Source organism: Hibiscus syriacus, unplaced genomic scaffold (genome assembly GCF_006381635.1).
Source record: "Hibiscus syriacus cultivar Baekdansim isolate YM2019G1 unplaced genomic scaffold, ASM638163v2 tig00110904_pilon, whole genome shotgun sequence".
In the NCBI taxonomy this organism is placed as follows: domain Eukaryota; kingdom Viridiplantae; phylum Streptophyta; class Magnoliopsida; order Malvales; family Malvaceae; genus Hibiscus; species Hibiscus syriacus.
The window spans coordinates 1,425,455-1,431,024 of NW_024062907.1; the positions used below are offsets into that span (position 1 = coordinate 1,425,455).

The 5,570-nt window shown below is 33.5% G+C and overlaps 1 pseudogene; it reads right to left on the bottom strand.

Moving 5' to 3' along the window:
- Positions 1-1,190: 1,190 nt before the first annotated feature.
- LOC120146274 lies at positions 1,191-5,165 on the bottom strand (annotated as a pseudogene).
- Between the last annotated feature and the right edge of the window lie 405 nt (positions 5,166-5,570).

Sequence of the window (5,570 nt, forward strand, 5' to 3'; positions counted from 1 at the left end):
TTGCAGGCTACATCACTCGTAGACATCAAATGGAGGCGAGTTTTGTGAGTATGAATCCATGACAAATTTTGATTTATTGATGTTTTCCATATTTATTTATTTGAGGTAAAGGGTTTTGATAACTGATAAGGGTTTTGATATTTATATCAAATTCTCATCAACGTGTATCAAGCCTAGAATAAGCATTCTATTTTTCCCCCTTTGGTTTACTTCTGAATTTTACTTTCATGTTTATATGGTCATTGTTGAATGAAAAGTTTTCCTAATACTCCAAAACTAAGATAATTTCCCAAAATGGAAAAATGCATGATGATGACTAGGGCTATAAATGAGACGAGACATATCATGTATCTAAGTTTGAACTTGGCTTAAGTTTTTATCGAACTGAAACAAGCTACTTGATACCTAACTCGAAAAGTTCATGAGCAATTTGAAAAAAATAATATATTATTTTTCTAATTTTTAAATTAAATTATTAATAATATTAACATTTATATATTATTTTTTAAAAAAATACAATATAAGATTTTCATATACTTAAAATTCAAGTTCGAACTTGAGTTTCAGCTTAAATCAAGCTTGAGTTTGAACTTCAGTCAAGCTACAACTAACTTCAGTCAAGCTACAACTAAAAATATTTAGAGTTAAGATTTTTTTTTAACGAGTAAAGCTTCAAGTTTGATTTCAAATTGAGCATAAAAATTTTAAGCTCATGAACTTTCAAGTCAGGTCGAGCTTTAATTTATAATTTCAAGAACTAATCGAGCTTGATAATTTTCAACTACGAACTTTCGAGTCTAATCAAACTTAGTATAACATTTTTGAATCGAATCAAGCTACCCTACTAATGGCAATGCCCCCAACTTGCTATTATTCATTGAATCTCATATTCAAGCACTGAGAATGTCAGAAGTACGATCGTTCAATATTTAATAATTAAAATTTATTTTTAAACATATATTATTTTGTACTTATCCCAGATCAATAAAAAATCATAACAATCACATCATACCAATAATGGACTTAAGAACAAGTAAATGGCGAAACCGAAAGTTATAGTTCGAAAATGACAAGGTAAAGTGACAATGCAATGTAGATAGCAATTTCAACAAACCTTTCCTAATTACACACATCAAACCTTGGTTGGTTTACATCTCATACACATACGATTAATGTTCGAGGAAGGGACTATACTAACAAAACACGTGCGCTAGTTGTATAAGTACAAAAGCAGCCTCCCATTGTGAAAACGCCTTTCCTCTATAATATCTAATCCGAATTAATCGATCAATAGATAAAAAAACAGGTGGTTATACAAAAAAAAATCTTCCAAAAACATGGAAGGTTTTTTTTAAAATATTATATCTTCTCTTCTGTTAAAGAATTTTATTATTAACTCGCTTTACATTAACTAGAAAACATATAGGCTGGTAACATAACAAACTCATATTTAGGGGTGTTCACTGTATGATTAAAACTGAATTAACCGACCGACTGAAATTTCAATCGATTAATCGGTCGATTAACAGAATCGATTAATTAACCGAATTAACCAAAATTATATATATATATATATATATATATATATATATATATATATATATTTAGCTTTAAGGGTGTTTGAACTCAATTTTTACCGAATAAACCAAAAAATATTAAATATTTAATATATATTATTTATATATTTTGGATAATTCGGTTAACCGATCAATTAATTAAACTTAGTTCGGTTCGGTTAAAAAAATAGAAAAAAATCAGTTCGGTTAAAGGTTAAGAGAAAAAATCGGTTAATGGAATTTGGGTAATTCAGTTTAGTCGGTTAACCGGATTACCGTTTGAAACCCCTACTTATATTTATCTTTCAAGCCCAGAACATTGAATTAAAGGATTCTGTCCTGCAGATCAGACATGAGAGTGGATGCCAATGAGCTCAGTTTCTTTCCAGTCTCTCCGGCTATGTTCTTAAGGTTTGATATATCTTGTTGTGCCTGCAAGTAATATTTAATGATGATGATGATGATGATGATAAATCAACTTAACTCGATGAAGAGAAACCAGAAAATAGGAAATGTATACTCCCAGATTGCATATGCACTAATAAAAATTCAGGGGATGCATAACAGATGCAATATACAAAGAAGACCTGGAAAGAGAGTCGGTTGATGAGATCACTAGCAGCAAGATCAATAGAACTATCAGCAGACTGACCGAATAGATCAGGCACTGGAGATGGCTGTTGAACCCTGCAAAAACCAAAGTGGCTATCAAATATCAGAAAACCAAATTACACTGTTCTCAACAAATAAATGGATTACCAACTACTTCCAATTATCCCTATATTTGTTAAAGATGATTGAAGAAAGCATATTCCAAAAATTAGCTGTTAACTAGAAAACTAAGGATGTTATCTTTCAAGAAAGCAATAGCTACTGCACGTACCGAGAATTTCCGCAAAGTAACTTGAGCATCATTGTCTACCCCAGTATGATCACCAAAATATTGGGCTGATGAAATAGATTTTGCATTAGAAAACTTTCTCCTAGCTTCATCAGTTTCCTGAACCTGAGAATAAAATGAAGCAATAAGAAACCAAAACAAAAAGGAAAAAGAAGATACAAGTGGAAATAATAACTAAGATTGATCTCTTCCAAGCCAAACAATAATTACTCCTACATGGACATCTCCAATATGGGAACCAAGTCTATTTGGTTTGGTTGGTAAAAGTTACATATCCAAGTAGACAAAAGGCTATGTATCAAAACTTGATTTTCAAGGGAAAGTTTAACACTAGGCTCTAGCTAAAAGCATAACCAAAATAATATACCATGTTCAATTTCTTCATGTCAGACATCCTCATGAAGTTGAAAATGTCTCTAGCAGTATAGATTTTCAATTAATCTTGAGTGATAAGAAGAATCATAAAGTAAGAAGTTCTAAAACTAAAAGGAGACAAGCCCATCAAACAAACCAGACTTTTATACAAAAAATATTTAAGCTCCCAGCCATGTTACATTTTTACTTACTAGCACTTTTGAGCTTGCTTTCTTCTGAGAACCACTATCCATTCCAAATTCTGCAAAGCTTGATGACTTGGGTGGAGCAACATCGCCAAGAATTTGTGGGCCGCGAGAATTCAACTCACTAGATTGATTATTTTCTACATACTCAAAACGAGAAGGAAAAGTTGAACCAACGGGTGCAGTGTCATTAGCTGGGGAAGCAATGGACAACTCGTTCTTCAGGCTTTTGATTGTAGAGATTTTCACCTGGCTGCAAGAAAATTATGTTATCAAGAAGCAGGGTATTTAAAATAACTCCAAAATAAGTGACCTTTCTAATCAAGTATCCTTACGATCATTCTGCACTAATTCCATTGCTCAAGAGGTCTGGAAGGTATACCTTTGAAGTAAGCTTTCTGGCACCAAGTCCTCCAGTTTTTCCCGTTCTTTTTGCACCTAGAGGCTTCTTGATGGTACTGGTAACAACTTTATGAGAAGCTTTCGGTGAAGGAGGAAGCTCTGTTTTTTCTTGCCCATCTAAAGAGCTTTCTTTAGGAGATTCATCAATCTTGCTATGAAGAAGTCCATTGGGTGCTTGAGGTGACTGAGAAGCAACAGGGGATGTAGGCAAACCAGCCTCTTCTGCCATACTCTTAGCAACTTCTTTAGATAATAGCTGCCTATATAAATAGGCAGCTCTTGAAGTATATTTGGCCTCAATTTTGCCTCCATCAGACCATCCGTGCTGCTTAAAGAAAACCTGTGCGCGGTTGTTTCCTCCATAGATCATATTTTCAATTGTTCAGGAAACCAAGAATCTAAATTTGTAGACCTGCAGAAACTTTTCGTGCTTTTCAGAAAAAAAGAGGAACACAGAGACTTGAGAATATAAGTAACAGATTAACATGGTATGATGCTATTGACATCAAAATATTCACGTCCTCGGTCCTCACTAATAAATATGTTTCACGGTAAACACCAAATATCTATAAAAAAAAAACACTTTTGTTGGCCAGTAAAGAGGCCACTCTTGACTCCTGGGAAAGAGCACGGACAACAAGAAATAGGGAGGTAATGTGCACATTACATTGTTTACCCACAAAAACTCATAGACAGGTTAAGTTAATAAAGATTGATCTCTACAAAAGGGTTTCTTCTATAACATCACCCCCCCTTCAAAAAAGAGATATATATATAGAGAGAGTACCTTTCAAAGTAAATTTCAAATCTATAGAAAGGGAGAACAAAAGCTAATGCAGGAACAGCTTACACCATTTGGGTGTATGAATCAGAAGGTGAGTTTAACCTCATACTACTACACATAACAGAAGCCCAGAAAAATATTTAGTTCAGGATTCTCTCCAGCACTAGAAACAAGGAGTTCACAAAACATCTATGTATGTGAAAATTCGTAATTTCGGAGCACGTAAAAAAAATACAAAGAAACAATTTTTTCGTATCATTCATTCCTTCAATTGAATCTCAGGAAACCCATAACTGCAGAAAATAATCTGCTCAATGAAACGTTTTCCATATTTTAATTCACGAATTTCCACACTAGATATATCAGTTTTATGCATAGTATAATTGAGAACTTGAAAATTAAAAGGCATCACTAATTAATGCAAAACACAAAAAGTAGATCCGAAAACATATTTAAAAAACAATAAGAATGAAAGCTGACAAAGTTGATGTGTACGCCGAGACTCCGATGAACGGCAGAGCAATCGATGCAAAGAAAGATCCCGTAAGTTACCGAAGCCCATGTCGGAATCTTCGCATTACAATCGAAACACATCTAACAGGAAAACAGAATAGAATCGAGGATCAACTAAGGGAATTTCAGATCTGAAACAGATATACAAATAAAGAAAGGAAAATTATTTTTTTTACAAGAGAGAGGAAAAAAAAAGAACCTTGTTTTCTGATTTAGCTTTCAGATTCCTGAAAACAGCATTTTTGTCGGTCATGTTATCGGACAACGCCATCGATGCTTTCCCTTTTTTCCTTCAACATTTTCGAATCTCAGAAAGAAAAAGGTAATATTTATTTATATAATTAAATGGGAATTATGAAGAATAAAGGAGAAATCGCTACACTGAAGAGGGGTGGGATCGATTATCGAACGCCTCCTCAGGCTTTACCGACAGAAGCTAGAGTGCTAGTCAATTGGATTTTTGGTTTTGGTATTTTTATTATGTAATGTCGATTTTAGCCTTTTTTTATTATTTTTGTGAAATGAAGTAAAAGGCCTTGAAATGAAGTTGAGTGGGTGAGTGGTGCGAAAGGCGACGCTTCCACCGTGGATGGTGGTTAGGTGACGGTTTTATTACCAAACCGTGAATTGGATGTTAGAAAAAAGTACACATCTCATTGGCCTCGATTGCATTTGATGGCTCAACGGCTATTCCTTCTGTAATTAACCAACCACACCACGATACAATGTCAAAAACTTTATAAATGAAAAAGATTATCAAATTATAGTTTTGGGTTGTTTTTGCGAGACTAAGTATCACTACTATTGTTGATACTTGATTGTTTATATGGTCTTAGATATCATTATATCATATT